The sequence below is a fragment of the Eumetopias jubatus genome, unplaced genomic scaffold (genome assembly GCF_037043125.1).
Source record: "Eumetopias jubatus isolate StellerSeaLion01/CBP00866 unplaced genomic scaffold, mEumJub1_p1.0 scaffold_9, whole genome shotgun sequence".
NCBI lineage: Eukaryota > Metazoa > Chordata > Mammalia > Carnivora > Otariidae > Eumetopias > Eumetopias jubatus.
Genome location: NW_028274815.1, coordinates 57,380,084 through 57,402,599, shown reverse-complemented (window position 1 = coordinate 57,402,599; position 22,516 = coordinate 57,380,084). Strand labels below are relative to the sequence as shown.

General features: G+C 45.7%; 1 long non-coding RNA gene across 1 annotated transcript; it reads left to right on the top strand.

Moving 5' to 3' along the window:
• The first annotated feature begins 7,836 nt into the window (after nt 1-7,836).
• On the top strand, nt 7,837-12,715 carry LOC148163540 (uncharacterized). Its single transcript, XR_015768869.1, has 2 exons — nt 7,837-7,900; nt 10,895-12,715. It is a non-coding gene; the product is annotated as an uncharacterized LOC148163540 (long non-coding RNA).
• Nucleotides 12,716-22,516: the final 9,801 nt, after the last annotated feature.

The window sequence follows — 22,516 nt, the reverse complement described above, 5'->3', positions numbered from 1 at the left end:
CCGCTGCCTCCGGGGAGCGGGAGACCTCCGGGAAGGCCAGGGGGATGGGCCAGGGGAGGCGCCCGGCGGCCTCCGCATTCGCTCAGCCTCAGGTTGCCGGAGACCCAGTCCCGGGTGCATAGTCCTCAGCCGAGAGGCGGGGCGCGGTGCAGCGAGGCGCCCCAGCTCGGGGGCCAGCTGAGTACCGCCGCCGTTCTCCTCCGGCCGCTTCCCCCCAACCCCGTCCCACCCGGGCCCACCCCTCCTCCCTGCGGGCGAAGGCAGAACAATAACCCCCGAGCGCGCCTGGGAAGCGGAGACTCCCGGGCCGAGGGCCGGTGCGAGGGGAGTTCCGAGGGGACAGTCCCCGCGCAGCGGGGGGTCCGAGCGGGACCGCGGCCGCTGGCTGGCCACCCGGGCACGCGAGGCCACGTGGACGACGATTTAGGTCTGTTGAAATCTAAAAGTGTCTGTTCAAAGCCGCCGAGAATTTCCTCTAGTCTAGGTGGAACATCAGCAGTTGGTGAAAACACGCAGAGAGCGTGTGTGTTTGGGTCCTTTTCTATTTCGGATCTGAATCTCTAAAGTCACTTGTGGAATTTCCATAGGCCTGTCTTTTTGTAAACAGATTGTTCTGGGATTCCCCACCCTGTCTCGCGCCTTACTCTGCCTGTTCTTCCAGCTTGACCCGGTCTAGATCTCCAGATCGCAATCTCTCTGTCTCTGTCGCTCTCTGTCTCCCTCTCCTCTCCATTCCTCCTTCTCTTCTACAGACACAAAAAGCTTTGCACTTTTCCTTTAATTTTAGTATGTGTGTATCCATGTCCTAAGGTTCTTTCCCTCTTCTGGTTGGCGCTTCCGTTGGGTCCCCCTGCCCTTTCCTGTGTTGATTTTATTTCCATCTCTCATAATTTGCTTCCTCCAATTCCTATTTTCTTTTGTTTTTGTTTCACAGGTAATATATTTGCATGTGTGTGTGTGTGTGTGTGTGTGTGTTTTCCTTCCCATTGCCTTAAGTTCTGTCCCCTTAAGGACTCAAGGGTTCCTGGAAAAAAACAGGAAGGTTTCATGGCATTTTATGTCAGGGAAGTGTGTTATACAGTTCCACTTTCAGAAAGTCTGGGCTAGCTGGGATTTTTATACTTATATATAGGTCAAGCCATCTTAGCTGAAGAAATCACAAACTGTAATGTCTTAGGTGCAGGGCTGCTTGCTTATAATAAAAAGGCATCCAGGAAAAGCAGGAAAAAAAATATTTTCAATTTGTCTCTGAATGTGGATTTTATACTCCCCCCCACACACATATACACTTAATATAAAGTTTTGTTTTTGTTTTTTTAGATAGAGAGAGAGAGCAGGGGGGTGGGCAGAGGGAGAGAGAGAAAGAGAATCCCAAGCAGACTCCACACTGAGCAAGGAGTCCGGTGCCAGGCTCTATTCCAGGACCCTGAGATCATGACCTGAGCAGAAATGAAGAATCCCACACTTAACTGACTGAGCCACCCAGGCACCCCCATATACAGTTACTATAAAGCAAAATTTTGATCATACAGTATTTGAAAGTCAGGACCCTGGCATCTTTCATTCACCCATAAAGAGCCATCTCCATGGTCATCTTTTTGCACTTGTTCCCATCTGTGAAATGTCTGACCGCTTGGGTCCTTCCTCTGAGTCTGGTATGGCGTGTGAAATACAAGCATTTATCAACAACGCAAATCAGAAATAGCGCCTACACTTGGGATCTGAAAAAAAAGAGCCAGGCAAAAGAATGGTTGAAGTTTTAACAAAAAGCATACCTCTTGTGGCTAAAATATTAGGAGGTGAGAATGGATGTGAGTGGTGGGAGGTGAGGTAGGAGTAGGGGTTGTGCAATAATGCATTTCCAGGAAGCAGTTGGCTTTGCCAGGGCTGGCCCTCAGGTTGGGCACAGCCTGAACATAGCACAAATCACATTTCTCGCCGGTGGAAGGTAACTGGCAAATTAGTCTTTCAGCACCAGCTTTGAGTGAGAGGCCTCTCCTCAGTCCTGCTACCACTTCTGCCTGCCTTCCCGAGTTATCAAACTCATGTTTCTCCAGCCAGGACCTAAACTGAAGGTGGATCAAGAGCGAACTTTAGATTACAAGCCATCCTATTCACATAAGCCACCCTCAAGCCCTTCAGAAAATTAAAAGGATTTGTGGGCCCAAAGGTCAGGCCTAGCCACCAGGGCTAAGACTCACAAATGTTAGGGGCGCCTGGGTGGCTCAGTCGGTTGAGCATCTGCCTTTGGCTCAGGTCATGATCCTGGGGTCCTGGGATGGAGCCCTGCATCAGGCTCCCCACTTCTTTTCCCTCTCCCTCTGCCTGCTGCTCCCCCTGCTTGTGCTTTCTCTCTATCTCTCTCTCAAATAAATAAAAATCTTAAAAAAAAAAGACTCAAAAATGATAATGACATCATTTATTGAAATTTATTTTATGTTAGGCACTCTCCTGTGAGTTTTAAGTTGTATCTCATTGAATTTTTACAATAATATTGTGAGGTAGATATTACTACCCTCATTTTAGACTTAAGAAAACACCAGAATAGTGGCTACAAGTTTATCTGCCCAATGTCACAAGGCTGGTGAATGGTAGACCAGGACTCAAATCCTAGTCTAGCTCCAAAGGCTGAATTCTAATCCCCTCTCAACCAGGGGAGGAGATAAAGGCTGCCCCCCAACTATGAGGACAGGGGAACTCATCCCGAGGTGGGGGAGAATTGCGGTATTCCTCCCTGTGTGTCACTAGGGGCCAGGTCTGTCTTTATGGGGGTGTGCTTAAGTCAGTACAGAGTCACTACGACAATCACCTTTGCCCGTTTGGACCTCGATTCTGGTTTCTCTAAGGAAAACCTGTCAACCTAAAATAGCAAGACTTCCCTGAGAGGAGAAAAGTACTCCTCCCTAAACCATGAGGTCAAGGTTGGGGAGCAAACTTCCATCCACTGTGGGCAGAAGACTTGGTTCTTTACAGCGGCAGGATGGCAGATCCATTACCAGGAACAGCCACAGCAGCTACCTCTGTCGCCTGAGATGAGGTGGGCCCGGGGCAAGTCACAACAGCACAGGCAGCAGTGGTCAAAGCCAAGGGTCTGGAGAAGCGGACTTACAGCGGGAGGGGCCTTGAGCAGAGACAGGTTGGCAATGGCTCCAGAGATGAGCCAACTCCAGGTCAGCAGGCATCTGAAGAGTCCCAGACACTAACAGGGCTTCGTGCAGGTAGCCCCAGGCTGGAGGTGTTTATCCAGGAGGGAGCAAATTGCAGTGTTCAAGAGCAAGGGCTTTGGAGCCAGACTGCTGGGTTCAAATCCTGCCTCCCTCCCTTCCCAATTCTGACTTTAGGCAAGCCAACTAATCTTCTGTGCCTCGCTTTCCTTATCTGCAAAATGGGTATAATAATGCTGCTAATGGCTCTTTCCTAGGGCTGTTAGGAGGATTAAATGAGAGAATGTATACAAAGCACTTAGAACAGCCCCTGGTACATTATATAAGTCTTCTCTCAGTGTGAGCTGTTATATGATAACCATCCAACTTGACACAGGGTGAGCCCTCTGGGACTGACAGGGGCAGAAGACAACAGGGGGATTCCTGCTTCAGGTGCACTTTCCCCCAGTAAGAGAATAAAGCAAAACCAGACAACAAAAAGACTGCTGGAGTAAGAACTCCAGCAAAAAACTGGAAAGAAGTTTAAGCATAGCATAATACCCTTAACCCCGCTCCCCTCCACCCCACCCCCTACCGTTCCTGCTGAAAGAGTTTGAAATAAGGATTCCACAAAATGAGCAGCAGTGTGGAGGAATGAGCCAAGCATTTGACTGGGTGCCAGATGACTTGAGTTTAAGTACAAGTTGTAACCTTGAGAAAGTCACTGAATTTCTCTGAGCCTAAATTTCCACATCTGTAAAATGAGTCAGTGGACTTTTTTTTGAAGGGGGGCAGTCTGCCCATCATCTTCCCCACTTCTTCTGGGAACTGTTTCTTTCCCATACCCCAGTTGTTGTGACCTCCATTTTCTTACATGACTCTACCTCCCTGGCCATAGTTGATTGGTCCAGAAGGGGGCACCTGACTCAAGCTGGGCCAATCAGAGTGCTTCCTTGAGATTTTTGTTTTTATTGTTGAACTGGAACTGGGAAAAGAGAGTCAGCACTTCTGAGTAGGGTGTGTAGAGTGGGGCTCAGGACCACTTGGCAGTTCTGTTTCCAACATGTGAAGTTGAAGAAGCTAAAACATGCAGTGAAAAGCAAAGATCAGAGATCATTCTGGTGGCATTTGGACCAGGTGTCTCTGGGACCTACATGTACCCCTGCCTTGCCCACAGTTAAATGAGACACTCAGATTGATTCCAATTAATTCTTTCTTTTGCTTAACCTGGTTCAAGTTTGTTTTCTGTCATTTGTACCCCCCAAGTCGGTGATTGATATGGATTAATTTATTTCTAGGATTCTTTTTTTTTTAAGATTTTATTTATTTATTTGAGAGAGAGATCAAGAGAGCATAAGCAGGGGGGTGGCAGAGGGAGAGGGAGAAGCAGGCTCCCCACTGAGCAAGGAGCCTGATGTGGGACTCAATCCCAGGACCCTGGGATCATGACCTGAACCAAAGGCAGATGCTTAACCAACTAAGCTACCCAAGCATCCTAGCATCCTTTTAACTCTAAATCTCTATGCTTTTATATAAACAAAAGATGAATGGTATTCAAATAGAGCTATATGTCTGAACCTTGGATAACTGTGTGAAATATCAAAGCTTAAAAAAAAAAAGGAAACATCATTTAACGCACTTAAAAGTGTAGAATAGGCTCAACACTCTTTATAGCCTTTCATTATATCTAAATGAAAGAAATAAATAGGTCAAGAGCTGGTGTTTTGGTGAACTGTGAGGAAATCAGCCATTAAATTATAAAAATTGATTTCAAAACTGTTGACGTAGTGACCTGATTTTGAAATTGAATCCATTTTTCCTATGCCTACTGTAACACAAGAGGGAGAATAGTAACTTTGGCTTGGTGAAGATGAAGAATTTAGAAAGACTTGGTCACAATGTGGCATATTTGGCCTAAACTCCCTAGTTTGTCTACACTACCTAATTAGTAATAAGTGAGTGAAATCTTTTCTTTCTTTTGATTTAAACAGATAATGTAAATAGCTATGTAAGTCTCTCATTTCTGATTTCTATTCTAATCCACCCACCTGTCTGTGTACTATTAAAAATAACCTACATTTTAGCTTTCAATAAATAAGGCATTTTTTTATTTTGGTTTCTTCATCATTTATAGATTTCAATGTATAAAATTTTGCAATTTGTCTCATGGTAAGATAACTCAGGAATATCGGTGACAATAAGTCTTTCTAATTCTGATGCTCTTTTCTCAGGATTAAACTTGAGATGTATGCATATGTGTCTATATTTATATCTCTGGCTATTCTTCTTATTCTCCTGTAAATTCTTGATAATTAATGGTATGAGGGATGATATTTTCATATCATGTTGAAATCCACAGAAAGTGATGAGAACTCATTTTTTGCTCTTATTGTCATTTAAATCTCCTCCCCAGAAAAAGATCTTAAACCAGAGCTTAAACGTATAATATAGTACGTGTATAGTAGTAAAACTACTTCGAGTTACACAGACTCCCTCGACTTACTTTTTTTTTTAGTTGAAGACCTTACAAGATGTAAAACCATAGCTAACCAAGATGAAGTGAGAAGAGGTAGGGGAGGCTGGAGCTTTTATAAACCACTACTAAGATATTAATACATTTGAATAATAAAGCAAAGGTGATGTGGAATGGATCCTGGATGTCAGTGGTTCCTAATGCCTGGCTCTGACTCCCCAGATCATTCTCTGGAGCCTAGCGGGAACCTAGCTGTCAAGACCACCCCTCCTGAAAGGAAGGAGCCATGTATCTGGAAAGATTTTCACTTTATTCCCACTTGATAACCCCCCGTGTAATCCTTCCTGTCAGGGAGTAACCAGCCACAGACTGAACTCAGCGATGTGGTGTGTGGTCTAACCCATAATACAAGACAACCCTGTTGCCCTCTTCTTTGTCCCTACCCCTTCCCTACTTTAAACCCCTGCCCAGGCACCTCCTTGCCCTTCCCTCATGGCCACAGAATATCCTGCCTCCATCTGTCTTGACCACAGAATATCCTGCCTCCATTGACTATTTCTTTCCTTATGTCTTGGTACCACCTCATTAAAATTAGAGGGCCATGGAGGATAGGTTTCCTAGGAGACGGTGGGTGGGCAGAGTCTACTGGGTGGTGGGGGGGCTCTCCTAGACATCTGGCTGATCTTGGCCTTTAATCTTCTTTCACTCTGATTACTGTATGTGGCCACCAGTGCCCATCAGTCGTGCCTGATCTTGGTACAGTTCCTGCTTTGGCCTTGGCCAATTCGGCTTATTCTTAGTTCCCCTTTTCCACCCTTTCCTGCTTACACAACTAGAGAGAAATGCCCAGTTCTACCTGACAGAAATACACTCAATAGAAGACGTTAAACTGCTATACACATCTGCAGAGTTCCATACCTTCACTTCTTAGATACGTGTTTAATAGAGGAAACAGAACCCTTATATGCCTCAGTGGTGGCTCTCTTGCATTTGGTTCAAGCCAAGTGTCAGAAGACTGACAGACAATAGACCAGCACATGGATGAGCAAGTGATGGACTGCAGACCCTGCACAGGTGGATGAGCTCAGAATAATGTGTAAAATGTACTTTTGGTACGATGTGACAGACAATTACTACAACAATGTTAGTCGACAAATATCACAACTTGGTATAGACCTTTGTACAACTTGCTGGAAATGTGTTAAGTACTAACAGAAGTTACATCCAATGCTAGCTAGATGTATGGTCGGGGAGGGAGACCTCTGTGGGAACTGTAGATAATTTCATAGTTACCGGGAGACATTGCTTCATCACTGTTCACTTCTTTAGTCCCTCTTTGAATCCTTTAATCTCTTCAAGGGCACAATCAAATTTTCAGGAATTTGAGGAGCGCCTGGCTGGCTTGGTCCATAGAGCATGCGACTCTTGATTTTGGGGTTGTAGGTTCGAGGCCCACGTTGGGTGTAGAGAGTTCTGAAAAATAAAATCTTAAATAAGTAAGTAAGTAAGTAAATAAATAAATAAATATGGCTCAAAGCAGAGGTTTTGTCATGCCAAGAGATAATAGGAAGGTCTACCACTTGGATTCCTACATTTTCAGGAATTTGAAAATGTGTCATGAGTATAAAAAAGACACTGAATGATTAGAACAACTGTGATTGATTGTATGGTGTGGACTAAGAACCTATAAAACCAAAGAACTAGCGTTGCTGGGTGAGGAAGAACAGGAAAAAGAAGAGACTCTAACATGTGTTAGGTGGACACCACTGCAGATCTATTTTCTGCAACGACAACGACGTGCAGACAAAGTCCCAGACCCCTTGGGAGAGGCCCCCTTACCTATGATGAGAGGAGGGCCTGCATCTGAGAAATTACTTGCTCATTCATTCATTCATTTAAAAAATTCAACCAATAAATGTTACCGGGAACCTAGGATATGCCACATAATGTGTCCTGGGCCATGGTGATACAATGATAGGAGATATACCGTCCTTCACTGAGTATGTTATTCTAGTCTGGGAGAAGGACAAAAATGAAGGAAACAGAGAAAACAGTGACAAGTGCTGATGTGTTATGAAGGAAACCAACAAGGGGATAAATTAGAGTGCCGTGTGTTTGGGAGGAGAGACTCTTTTTAGAGAGAGCAATCTGGGAAGCCCTCTCCAAGGACAGGACGACCTTCTAATTTTTATTTCTCTCATCAGCTCTTAGCAGCCTGCAAAACAGCCTCTGAAGTTACACAGAGACTTCAGGGAGAGAAGCACTGCATGTTGCCCTCTATGAAGTAAGCTCTCTATATTTTTCAAATGAATAAAGAATGATATGGAATCATCACTCATAACTTAATGAGGAGAGCTCACAGTCTCTCAGAGATGAAAGAAGGACAGTCTACCCCTAAAGAGAACCAGGAGCGGGCAGTGTCACAGAGGAAAAGGAGGGGATTTCAAAGACGATCACAAATGAGCTGGACACTTATATCCACACACACTCTTGCGCAGGAATGTTTATAGCAGTTTTAGTCATAATTGCCCAAACTTGGAGGCAACCAAGATATCCGTCAGTAGGTCAATGAATTAAAAAAATAAATGTGGTACATCTGGGCAATGGAATATTATCTGGCACTGAAAAGAAATGAACGATCAGGGGCGCCTGGGTGGCTCAGTTGGTTAAGCGACTGCCTTCCGCTCAGGTCATGATCCTGGAGTCCCAGGATCGAGTCCCGCATCGGGCTCCCTGCTCAGCAGGAGTCTGCTTCTCCCTCTGACCCTCTCCCCTCTCATGCTCTCTCTCTATCTCATTCTCTCTCTCAAATAAATAAATAAAATCTTTAAAAAAAAAAATGAACGATCAAGCCATGAAAAGACAGGGAGGAACCTAAGGTGCATATCACTAAGTGAAAAAAAAAACCAACCTGAAAAAGCAGGTATGATAGTGTATGATTCCAGCTTTAAGACATTCTGGAAAAGGCAAGACTATGCACACATTAAAATGATCAGTGGTTGCCAGAGGTGGTAGGGAGGGAGGGGTGAATAGGTGGAGCACAGAGGATTTTAGGGCAGTGAAACTACTCTGTGTGATACTATAATGGTGGATACATGTCCTTATACATTTGTCAAAATCCATAGAATGTCCAATACCAAGAGTGAACCCTAAGGTAAAACTATGGACTTTGGGTGATTATCATGTGTCAATATAGGTTCATAGATTGTGACAGAGGTATCACTCTGGTGCAGGCTTTTGATATAGGGGAGGCAGGATGTATGAGGAGGCAGGGCATATACAGGAAATCTCTGTACTTTCTACTCCATTTTGCCATGAATCTAAAAGTGCTTTAAAAAATAAAGTCTTGGGGCATCTGGGTGGTTCAGTCCGTTAAGCGTCTGCCTTCAGCTCAGATTGTGATCTCAAGGTCCTGGGATCGAGCCGCACATGAGGCTCACTGCTTGGCAGGGAGTCTACTTCTCCCTCTCCCTCTGCCCCTCCCCCCAGCTTGTTTTCTCTCTGTCTCAAATAAATAAATAAAACTTACAAATAAATAAATAAAGTCTTTTTCCTAAGAATTCAAATGGAAACATTTACATCAGTCATTGTGAGTCTGGCTAATAATGTGAGTCCATTCCTGAGAGATGGAGCCCCCATGGTGTGCCAGTTCTGCCCATCTTCCCTGGACTGAAAGGAATGGACCCAGGTTGTTCTCCCTGCCTCCAATGTTGTTCTTTTCTTTTCCATTGAAGAATCTCATCTATTAAGGCCTGGGCATACTGTGGCATCCTTCCGTCCGTCTCCCTCCTTGGCCTTGCTAAGGGATTCACGCTGCACTCCTCTAGCGATTGGCTGAGGCGGATGTCCTCCCCTCGGTGGCCACATCACCTGGTGTGGGAGGTCAAGCTTCAGTCTCTCCCTCCGCTGTGGGTCCCTCGAGGGCAGGGATCATGTTTCGATCCCCCCAGCATCTGGCACATCAAAGCTGTCTAGAGAAGGGACAATATCCGACCTTCATTGTAAAGCAATTACACCAGCAGTGATGTGGAGGAAGGGTTGGGGAGTGAGAGGCGAGGGGCATGGAGACCTCCCCACCCCCAGGCCGCTTGGCACTGCTTCCATTGAACAACGATGAGGCTCAGCGAGAAGTCAGCAGAGGGGCAAGGGAGAAACGTAGGTAGAATCATTAAACCTTAGAGATGGATTAGATGGTGGGGAAGAGGAGAAGGAGGACTGGAAACCTGGGAACTTCTAGAAGCTTCTAACTGGTCTTTTGGCATCAGTCCTTGCTCTCCTCAGAGCTATGCAGACGGTTCTCAACACAGTGGCTGGTGAGCTGATTAAACTTTAGAATCATTTTCCTCCTGCACTCACAACCTTTCATTAGCCTTCCGCTGGTGTCCTGGCGAAGCACAGTTCGTCCGGGTCTCTATAAGGTCCTGCCTGCTCTGGCCTCATCCCTCGCCCCCTTCCTCTCTAGACTCAGTTCCCACTACCCTCTCTTCTGCTTCCTCCTGTCCCAGGTTCTTTGTGCCTGACGTTCCCTTGGCCTGCAGTCTCTTCTCCTAGCTTGTGCCCTCACTCAGCTGTCACCTCTTCCCTGAGGCCTTCCCAGGCCGCCCTATTTAAAAGTGCAAAACTCTTCCTCATTTCCTATGCTCCTTCTCCTCGTTACATGGCTCTTTTCCCTCTTGCTGTCTAACTTGCTGTATATTCTAGTTATTACTCTTCTGTCTGCTCCATTAGACTCTAAGCACCATAAGGACAGGAATTTTTGTCTGTTTTGTTCATAGCCCTAGCCCCAGGCCTAGAACAGGCTTTTTTTTTTTTTAAAGATTTTATTTATTTATTTGAGAGAAAGAATGAGAGAGAGAGAGCACATGAGAGGGGGGAGGGTCAGAGGGAGAAGCAGACTCCCCGCCGAGCAGGGAGCCCGATGCGGGACTCAATCCTGGGACTCCAGGATCATGACCTGAGCCGAAGGCAGTGGCTTAACCAACTGAGCCACCCAGGCGCCCTAGAACAGGCTTTATCCAGCACATAGTCGAATAAATGCTCAGTAAACACTGGTTAGTTGATGGAGTGGTTTTTCATGACTCACCTCCTGAATAGGCCTCCTCATAAGGATTCCCGTCTGTCCCCTGTGGCACCCAGCAGGTGGTGGCTGTGTGGCAGATGACCAAGTGGACCCTGGGGGGTGGGCCCTTTCCAGTCTCCTGGACCTGACCCCTCCCCCTACTAGGGCTCCTTTGATCTCGTTTGCTCACAGCTTCCTGACCTGCTCCCACCCTGACAGGAACAGGGTCTGCATGGGTGACAAGCTGGTGACCTATGAAGAATAAGCCCATAAAACACCGTTCAGCAAGGGCACCACTCCCAGGTGGCTGTGCAGGCAGTGCTGAAGACCAAAGTCACTGATGAGGCCAAGATCATGCAAGATTTCCGCCTTTGGTAAATGAAGCAGATAAAGTCTACCTTGCAAAGTTGTTGTAAGAATCAGGTATGAGGAACGGGATGGCGTCGCGGGAATGCTTGGACATAGTATGAGCCCAACAAATGAGGGCCATCAGGTGGTGGAGTGGGGTCAGCCCTCCTGCCCGCCATCCCGGTGACAATGTTGATGGCAGTGAAGATGGAACCCATGATGAAGCCCAAGACCACTTGGCAGCCTTCCCTGCTGCAGGTTTTGAGGTCACGGTTACTTCTCCAGGCTGTAAGACCTTGCCAAGACCTACTCAGGCATTTCAGGCAGGCTGTTTCCTTCCTCATCTAGCAGTATCGATGATGTTAGACATCAAACATCAGAAGAATGCATCTGTGTCATACTTTGAAACTGATTAGGACTGGCTCCAAAAATAATGTCAAAAGAATTCCCCAGTTCCCAGATTATAGCCACTGTTGTGTGCTGTTGTAATACAACAATTCAAGCGAGGGGGGGCTGCCATCTTGCCGACAGAGTGGACTCTCTTGACTGATGGAGGGAAAATGGGGTCTCCACCACCGGTGAACTTCAAAGCAAGCCAAGCATCAATCAACCCCAGGAAAGCCTGTATTTTGACGCTGCCTGACTTTTCCTCTGAAAGTTTTCCTTTTCCTTTCTTCTCTTTTGCGTTTCAAAATTTCCCCTCCAGGGATTACTTCCGTTTGGACCCTCCCTGTTATTCCACTTCCTGTTTGCCTACTTTTTGTTCTGCTGTGTTTGCTTCTCTCCTCGCCTGGTGCACTTGGCCTTCAGTGAGTTCCTCTATTTCATCTCCTGCCCACCCCACAGCCCTTCCGAGGAGGATCTTAAGTTCCTAAGCTCCTCTCCCCTCCTGGGTTGTAGCTCTTTGGGCCTTTATGATACAGCCGATGCCACCTTGCTTCAAGAAGTTTCTAGCTCCCCTTTTCCACTAAATCCATTGAGTTTAGAGGAAGCCTTGGTTCCTTCTAGTTAACAGCTAAGGGCTTGGAGAGACTCTGGGACCCGGAAAAGGGCATGCTTAGTGCCTCCTCGCTCCCTTACGGCTCCGCAAGTGTTAACTTGCAAACAGTGCTCAGGAATACGAAGGAGAGACTGAAATACCAGGGAAAAGAGAGTGTTCTGCGTGCTGCCCTCTCCTTGAGAACAGCGATGAGGCCAAGAATGCTCTTGGATAACCAAGATATCCGGCTGTGGATCGCCCAGCGGCCTCAGGCCACAGGCTTGGTAGGGGGACCCTGCCACTCCTTCTCCTGTTGCGTACCCCAACCCCACCGACCCCCAGTACCCAACTGCTCCAACCCCTTGGCAAACACGGCACACTCGACAGAGTTGGGCCTTGGCCTGCTGCTTCTCAGTTGCCAACCAGCCAAGAGAACACCTGCTTTTCATTCTCTTCAGAGGAAGTGTGAATTTTTCCCGTGGGGCTGTAACCTGTGCTTGTGCTATAACCCTTCTCCCGGTTTGCTTTTTTGACATCTTCTAACCTAACTCCAGAAGGTGTCCAAGTGAGTCCCGGCATCTGCTCCTCACAGCCTGGGATCACCCTCGAGGTTTTTGCAGCCAGTCGGGGAGGGTCGGTGGCAGACGACGTCGCCGCTATGGTTTTGTTTTCCTTTGTCTACGTTTGGCTGGCATAAACACTTCTGAAAAATGGTCTGCAGCTAATGCCTTTTCGTTTGGCTCCCTTTAACGAGGGGTTTATAAAACGACTCTTACTATGCAGAACACATGTTCTAAGTATACAGTTACTTGACGGATTGAAACAGTGCTGAGAGAGGCAGAACACATGTTTCAAAATATTCCTGAAATGCATAATTACCCCGCGGACCAATCAGGGACATAATATACATTTTAATACACCATTTAATTGCTATTTACCTAGGAGACAGGAACCTTTCTGGTCTCTTGGGCTAAACTACAGATTTTTAGAAACTGTCTAAACACATATTTACTTGATTCATTTTGGTCTCTTGGGCGAAGAATCCTTTTCCAAAGAAGTGGCTGCACATGCAGAACAAGAGAATTAAGTGCTCTGAGGTGGCGAGAAGGCAAAGGCTTTATTCCTCAGGATTCAGGGATAACAATCCTAAAGCGTAGGCTGAGCCCAAGAGCCCTAAAAACAATCCATCCCAGTAATTCCACATCCCTGAAACTCCCCCTCTCCCAACACCTGCATATTTTTTTCATCTCCACCCTTTCTGATAAAAATGTGTACATTGCATCACAGTGGCTTCTTTGAGAAAGAACATTGAGATACAGCTGGAGAGCTCCACCTCTCGAACCCAATCCAAGTCCAAGAGCTCCTTATCTTTCTCCCCCCAAAACCTGCTTCTCCTCACATGTTCCCCCTCTCAGCAAATGGCACCAAATATCCGCCCCCGGCACTCCTGTCAGAAACCAAGTGTCATCTTTTACTCTTTCCTCCTTCCCTCTTCTTACATTCATCCAGTCAGAAACTATTTGGCCAGGGGCGGCTCAGTTGGTCGGGCGACTGCCTTCAGCTCGGGTCATGATCCTGGAGTCCCGGGATCGAGTCCCGCATCGGGCTCCCTGCTCGGCGGGGAGTCTGCTTCTCCCTCTGACCCTCCCCCCTCTCATGTGCTCTCTCTCTCATTCTCTCTCTCTCAAATAAATAAATAAAATCTTTAAAAAAAGAAAGAGACCATTTGGCCATGTTATTTAGCTTCTCTGTGCTGTCTGCAAACCCAGACTTCATGACGTTGTCACTGTTAAGCTTTAAATGTCAACATTCAGGACAGTTCTTAGTGCAAAGTATGTGCAAGGTAGGGAGGTTCTCCTTTTTCCTTCTCCCTCCATATTTAATATTTCTAGAATCTGTCCACTTCTCTCTGCCACCCCAGCCAATGCTTTCATTCAAGCTGCCATTCTCTCTCACCTGTGTTCCCAACTGGTTTTTGAGCATTCACTTGTTCTGACCCTACGCGGCCCCACTCCAATCCATTCTTCCCGAGGAATCCAGAGCTGTCTCTCACATTCAAAGCTGAGGGTGGCATTCCTAAGCCTAAAAGCCATCCACAACTCCTCCACCATTCTTAGGATAAAGACCAACTTTTAGAAATGGCTTTCAAGGGGCGCCTGGGTGGCTCAGTTGGTTAAGCAACTGCCTTCGGCTCAGGTCATGATCCTGGAGTCCTGGGATCGAGTCCCGCATCGGGCTCCCTGCTCAGCAGGGAGTCTGCTTCTCCCTCCTACCCTCCCCCTTCTTATGTGCTCTCTCTCTCTCTCTCTCATTCTCGCTCTCTCAAATAAATAAATAAAATCTTAAAAAAAAAAAAAAGAAATGGCTTTCAAGGCCCTTCATGATCTGGCCCCGGCTCCCATGCCGGCCCTGAGTTCTAGAAGGGTTTGGTTACCAGAAGTCTGACTTTAGCCTAAGTGGCACAAAACTGTATGCATGTGGCATGACAAAGTCTGGTCCCCTTTCTGACAACAACATCATCTCACCATGATGGTTTTAAGAGAACCAGGAAAACTGTGCTGTCTCCCTTCTCCTATCCAAAGTTTGAGATTCCACTGTTAGTATTCTTGGCCTCATCAAACAATAGTACCTCTGAGCGGGGCAATACTTTAGGCCCCTTTCTTATCTTTGGTAGATACCTGCTTCTCATAACAGAGTACAAAAAAGTTTGGCTCCTGGCCCAAGACAGATCTGGGCACGGGCTGACAAGGGTTGGCACCTTGTCTAAAGTGACAAACCACAGCTACCCAGGAGAAAAAACCCTTGTGAGGGAAGTGGGCCTGTTTCCTCTGAGGAGAGAGAGAATCAGAAGGAGCCACAGAATGGTTCTCAAACTTGAGCATGCATCAGACTTACCCAGGAGGTTTGTTAAAACACATCATGGGTCCCATCCCAGAGATTCAGATTCAGCCAGTCTGGGGTGGAGCAGGTAGGAGGGTCACCAGGCCCATGAGAAACCGCCTGGAACCTCTAGCCAGGCTTCATCCTGAGACCATGCCGTCTCTGTGACCAAAGTCGTGGCAACCTTTTTGCTTTCTTTGCTTTGTCTACCCTCAGGTCAGTGAGGCCTAAGACAACTAGGTCAAGGAACGAAGACGGCAAGCTGACAGGCCAGAAGGCAGCTTCGGCAAGGGTGTGACCATGCACAGGGCTCCCCAGCATCCCAATCATCAGGAGGGATTGCTGAGACAACAGAGACCTTCTTTCCTGGCCCCACAGAGCAACTCATTTTGCCCTGGGCAAACCCTTAGCTTCCAAAGATCTAGTGTCAGACCACAAGCCTCAAATTCTCTGGAGTGAATGCCCCTCTACCCCACTAACAGCCACCAGCATCTGTGTCTGTGTTGATCAGCAGGGCCTGCTTGGCTGACACTGGAGTCCTGCTCTCCGCTAGGAAGACTGAAGACCCTGGGCTGAGGGCCCACATTATGGGCCATTTTCACCCGCACATGCATGAGAGAAGGCTTCAATGGTAGGAAGGTAGGCAAGGGGGAAGCTGAGAGGGACAGAGCTCCCTAGAAGGTAAGCACCTGGGGAATGTGAACAGCCTGGAAGGGGGATACAGTTCCTCTATGGCACCTGTTTCCATGGTAATGGTCCAGAAGGGGAGCAGAGGTCTCACTGGTACCCAGCCCTTGCAGCCGGCTCCAGGCCAACGGGGAGACCCAGAAGGAAACGGTGATGATAGTAAAGACTTTCTATTGGCTGTAGCAGCAGAGAGGAGGAGTGTCCAGCTGGAGCCCCAGGGAAGCGTCAAAAATGCTTCACGACTGTAAATTTTCAGGAGAAGGTGCCAGGTAAGGCCAGCTTATCTGAGCGGGGATGACAGATGCTGGGCCAAACCCACTAGAGTTTAAGAGAAATTTAGAGGCAGAGAGAAGATAGGGACCAAGGGGAAGGTGCCAAGGGACTGGGACCAGGGCAGGTGCCACCGCTGGGATGGAATTGAGGGCCCCCTCCCCGCACGAACTGGGGCGGCTGAAGCCATGGGCTCTACAAGACAATCCAGTAACCAAGGGGACCACTTCAGTTTCCAGGGAAATCTAAGAGGTCGTGTTGCAAAAGTTAAGCTTGTCTGGTGCGACAGCTGATTCCTTGTTGGTGGAAGAGCTGCCTGACAAGATTTCCAAGAGTGTCTATGTGATAGCAAAGGATGCTAGCAAAGAGTGACGTCCAGGTAGTGGCGAGCTGGGTTCAAACCCTAGCTCAGCCACTCACCAGCTGTGTGACCTTGGACCAGTCACTTGAGCTCCCTGTGAATGTTTGTCATCATTTAGAGAGGAAAATAATAGTACCTAACTAATAAGGTGGTGTGAGAATCACACGAAATAAAAAATGTGGAAAGTGCTCGGCACCTTGCCCAGCACAGAGTGAGCACTGAATTAATTATTATTATTGACTAGCAGTGATGTCTAGGATATATTATTAAGTGAATAAATAAAAACACAAGTATGGCACGGTCCAATTTATGTAAAAAGGAGCCACTATTTTTCCGTGTGTGTGTGTGTGTGTGTGTGTTTATAAACACATAAAGAAAAGTCAGGAAGGATCAAATTGTTAACAGTGGTTAAATCTGGGGAGTGGAATTGGGGAAGTAGGTGAAAAGGGGTTTTGCCATTTCACTAACAAGCATCTGGACTGTTTGGGCATTTCGGGGGTGAGGAGGGGATGTGACGGTGAAGGCATCCTGTCTTCAGGGGCTGCGATCTGCAAACAGGGCTTTGCCAGGGCTTCAGGATTGATGTATTGGTCCAAGAACCTCGCGTGTGTCCTTGGGTGGCGCTCACTGAGCTTTCTCACTATGGGTGATACTGTTCACAAGGCACACACTGCCCAGCCACCTGAAGTCTTTGCTTAGTGGCCATCTTTTCCCCACGGCCAGGGCTACCTGTCTGATGGGTGCCCAGCCAGGGCATAGCCCAGTTCAGGCTCCACACCAGGCTAGAAGTAAGCCAGGAAAACCTGAAGACTAGAGACGAATTCTTTGGTGCTCGGCATTGAGCGAGGTTCACTGCATTGACCAGTTTCCTGATTCTGATTGCTGAGTGATGCAGAGGCCATTTTCTCCTTCTTCCTCCTAGCATTGAGTACCCCTGTAACAGGCTGGATAATACACGCCCCTCCCCAGCCCAAAAATCAAGTTCTAATCCCTGGAACCTCTCAGTGTTACCTTACTTGGGAAAAAGGTCTTTGCAGATGTGATTAAGGATCTCAATGATCCGGATGGACCCTCAAAATGCAATTACATGTATCATTCTAAAAGAGAGGCAAAGGGAAATATTTACCTGGGCAGAAGAGAAGGCAATCCGATTCCAGAGGCAGGGAATGGAGTGATGTGGCCACAAATCATGGAAGGCCAGAAGGCTGGCGGGCATCAGAAGTTGCAAGAGGCAAGGAAGGCATCCTCCTCTGGGAGCTCCCACAGGGAGACCCACCCTCACACCTTGATTCCAGCCCAGTGATATTGATTTTGGACATCTGGCCTCCGGAACTGTAAGAGGATACATTTCTGTTGTTTTAAATCGCCAGGTTTTTGGTAACGTGTTACAACAGACACAAGAAATGACTACTACCACCCTCCTCCCTGGATTTGAGCTGGACACACGGCCACATCGGTAGGGATGACATGTCCCAGTCCCTCTGACAGCTGGGAGCGGCTACCTGATGACATTTGGGCCATGAGTAGAAGTGATGTGTGTAACTTCTGCTTCCTGAGTTTCACAATAAAGTTTCTCGCCTTCCGTGTTCTCTTTCCCCTTCCCGCAGCCTGGAACACCATCCCCGTGCCAGGCGGCATGCTGTGGCTGAGAGGAAAGGACAGCGGGCACGACCATCTCGGACACAAATGTGGACACACGGAGCAGAGGGCTCCTGGGGCCCCAGACAACTTCATGGAGCTGTGGTGGCCTTCCCATCCTGCGGTTGCATGAGAGAGGAATGAGATTCGGCATTATTTAAGGCATGCTATGTTGGGTATCTTTGTTACAGGAGATTTACCTAGCTTATACTCCAACTAAAACACTGGGATTCTGTCTTGTTCTGATAACCTGAGCCTCTACTTGCCTATAAGCCCTCCCTACAGCCTATGCCTGGGTCTTGGCTCCTGCTGATCTACCTCCCCAGTGTAGACAACCATCTTCCTGGATTTCCGAATATCACCAACTTCAGGATTTTTGACTGCCATACTTGGCTTGCCTTTTGGAATACCTCCACTGCTCTGTGTGCAAACTCCTTGCTGGTACTACCGAAGGTCGCCCCACACCATACCTTCCAGATGCCAAGCTCTACCTTCACTTCCCCTTCCGCTGGTTGGGTCTCCCTGGAGCCTGGAGTCCACTCCAGGAGGAAAATTTTCTTCTAGGTCCTATTAGCAATTAGCTAGACCACACCTGGCTATGTGGGGGAATGGTGCCTGGCTCCTGGCAGGAAGCACAGGTAGCTGCCAAGTCCTCCCTGACACCTTCCCTAGCTAACCCCAAAGCTGCAGGAGTTTCTGCATGCGGTGTAAACCAGCAAATGACTATGCTGAGCTGTCATAATAGAGATACATTTCATTGTTTGATGACTTACCCTTGTGTTTGTTTTCCTTCACACAACCTTACGGTTGATACTGTATATCAGCAGATATGATGTTGGCCTGAGGATGTATCTGTTTCAGGAACACACATTTTAAATTTGGAATGTGCACAGGTCTAACTTCAGGTAAAGAATCACCTGGGCACACGGTGAGAAATGCATTTGATTAACTCTGAGCTGCAGAAGGAAACTCATCCAGTGTCCTGGATTAGGCAGCTACTGTTTATTTATGCAAAGAGTAAGAGAAAGTCATTAAAGCCCCCATTCCTGGTAATTGTCTCAGAAATTGCATTCCCTGGCCTAGCAATTAGTTTTATACAAAGCAAGAAGATATTTGGGTTAATAACCTTGAGTTTTTATGACTCAATCAATATTCTGGTTGCTGCAGGCTGCTTTGCTACTGTAAATTTTGAGTACAGTGCTTGTGGGGTGTATAAATATTTAGCTAGCCATTGAAGCATCAATTAATGAAATCATTTCTTCTGTTCTTTAATTTAGAAGATACCATTGGCAGTGTAGTGGTATGAGGTGTTTATTTTAGCTGCTGTCATAGATGCGGAAGCTAAATTGCTGTTGTGCTTTATGGTTTATTACTGTGTCAGTTTGCATATCCATATTGCAAAGCATCTCTTTTAGATTCATCTCCTTCCGCTAGATCTCAAAAAACTTAGTCACTTGCTTCGGATGGTTTTGATCTGATTCTAACTTTGCCACCGTGCTTCTCTGTTTTAACATTTGTAGAGTTGTGTGTGTGTGTGCGTGTGCACACATGTTTTAATATCACAGATGTAGTAGGAGTCAAAACCAGGACTGATTACTAAGTCCTTTCTTTTAGAAGGTGATGCCTTTAAAAACAAAAAACCTAGATAATCAGAGTCTAAAGCTATTGCTATTCGATACCAAAACAGTCAAGTAAAGTGAAGCCTACGTTCAAATGGATATTTTCTCTAAATCAAGCTTTCCCAAAATGTGTTCCTCAGAATATGTATTCCTGGGATGCTAAAAGGATTTTCTATTTTGTTTCTATTTGGAAAGTCAAGTGGAAGGAAAAAAAAAGGTGGTTCAATCCAGTTATTAGTATCTTCACTAGCCAAGGGACAACTTGAGGGTGAAGGACTGAACATATTCTGCCCAGTATTTTTCAGGCTGAATTATTAAGAGAGTTTCAATTCTTTAATGGCGTTTTAGAAAAGAACTATCAGTGAGTGATTGTACATTTTTCTAATATGTGTTTGCTTGGTACTGGCACTTGCTTATGAAACTGAAACAATAGAATAATCAGAGAGTTCCAAAGGTCTTAATTTAAAAAGGGGCCCTGACTTTTTAGATAATCAGGAATATTGAATATGAACTGAATGTAAAATTATATTAAGAAAATATTTTAATCTTGTTAGGTGTGATAATCACACTTTCTGTAAGAAAATCTCCGCCTTGTTTGGAGATGCACACTAAAGTATTTAAGGGTAGAATACCATGCTGTCTGGAATTTCCTTTAAAATACTTTAGCAAAAAAGGAGAGAGGGAGAAAAGTGGTCATAGACAGAACACGTAGGAGAAAATAGTAATGGTTGCCAAAGCTGGGTAATGAGTATATAAATGATCTTATAGTTTCCACTTTTATTTACATTCAACAATTTTTATAATGACAAAAAAAAAGTTTTGTGGTCAAATAAGTTTGAGAAATCCAAACTTTAATAAAATAAAAATTAAGCATGCTTCTTTACCATAGGCCTTCTCAGGACCTTTATACGTTAGTGTGTGTATAAGTCTTTTGTTTATTTGTATTTTTTCCTTTTTCTGCTGAGCATCTTAAAAGACTGATGTTCTGCCAAACACGCTAGCATACTTTAGGAAGTACTGGCCTAATCTCTACCTAACAACCAGTTTGGAATGAATTGCCCTCCCTGACCATTACTGGAGTTCATGATGAGAGTGAATGCTTTTCTCCCTCCCTGTCTCTCCATCCACGTCAGTCCCAGGCAGCCAGATCCTGGAGTTGAGACTTAGGGACATAAGATGGGCTGAGGTTTGGACCTTGGCTCAGCCACTTACCAGCTCTCTAATCTTGGGCAAGTCATTTAATGTCTTTGCCCCTCAGTTCCTCCATCTGTAAAATGGGGATAATCATAGTAGCTACCTCCCAGTGTTGTCATATAGAATAAATGAGATAATGCCTGTAAAGCATTTTATACAACTGCCTGGCATGTGGTAAGTCTTCAATAAATCTGAGATATTATTGCTATCATCCATTCTGTAAAGCCTAGCTTAGATCATCTCCTCTTTGCGAAGCCTTCTGGGTTTCCTTCACATAGAATCAATTCCCTTTTCCTCTGTATTCCATTTCATACCCTTAATGTGTAATTCATTATAAATGCCCCAAGGAGAGGGACTGTGCCTTATTCATCTCTGTATTACGGTAGCCTTCCAACAGCCCATCAGACCCAAAGGATGAGAAATGGGCTCATCCCAGCAGATTCAGTTTCCTTTAGGTCTTTGGAAGACCCATACAGAAATACCATTTACATATTATTGCTCAGCGGTAAGAGAAGCTGAGAAAAGTAGTCTTCATTCCAGACCTCTCTAATGCTATCTATGTACCATTTAGATATCGATCTTCTATGTCTGTCTGCCTATCTGTGTGTCTGTGTATCTATCTATCTCTCTATTTATCTCTCTTTCTCTCTCTCTCTATCATCTATCTATCTATCTGTCTGAGATGAAGCCAAAGGGGCAAGGCTAGTCTTGCAAAAAGCCCATTGCCTGCTCTCTGATGAGTAGAAAAGACTCCCACTGCCTTTAATATAGTGATTACAAGGTAAAAACAAAACAAAAACAAAAAAACACCACAGCTTCCTGATGTTATTAATATTATTGGGCCTTTGTCACACTAGAAAACATCTTTTTGTATTGACACACTTGAATACTACTTAGAAAAAAGCCTTCAAGGAAAAAATAACATAAGTGCCTCTGTGGCAGTAACGTCCCCACTGAGGCTCAGCGAGCGCACACTGAGCATTCCGATGGGAAAACATGCAGGTGTTTACTTTGGCAACAGCCAGATTGCACAGTTAGTGCTTCCCAGGTCCAAGCTATAAAGTCATATGTCTTCCAAAAGAACATGCAAGCAGCAACATGAAAACCTAGACTTAATCAACGTATACCTGTTTCTTTAGCATGAGCAAAGCTTTCTGCCAATTCATAAGCATCTTTTCATTTGATTTTCCTGATGTGATACGTGAGTGAGAAATCGAGTTAATCCAGTAGTGAGGACATGCAAGTAACAGAGACCTGATCTGAATAAGGTTTGGGCAGACAAAGCTTTACTGAGTATCTTTTCTTTTTCAGTTGAGGTAGAAAAAGGAGTTGATACAATCAAGGACACACAACTCTTCAGTTCCCATGGGAATAGCTAACAAATTCATGGAGAACAACAAAAATCCACCGATGATCTAAAACCATCATATTAACTGTCAGATTTCACTTTCTCTTTTGATGAGATTTCACCCAGTTGGCAAACAAGTATAAGCAATGATTACTTGTCCATTTTCCCTTTGCCCCCTCTCCTTTACCACTTAGGATATTTCTTCTTATTGAAATTAATAAAAAATATTAATGGAGTATTCACTGTTCAATGTAGGAAAGACAAACTATACGAGAGCACTGTCTGTCCTCACTGAGTTTAGTTTACAATCCAGTTGGTTTTATTTGTAGTTTTTGTTCAGTTTAACCAGATAAGGGTATATTATATAACTACTGTACTCCTTGGTTTTTATTTATCTATCATAGAAAGGGTTCCATATTAGTATATATAAAAATATGGACTATGCAGGAATATGGAATATTCCTACAATGGGAATATGCAATAGTCACAGACAGGAATATGGAATTCAAAAGAATTG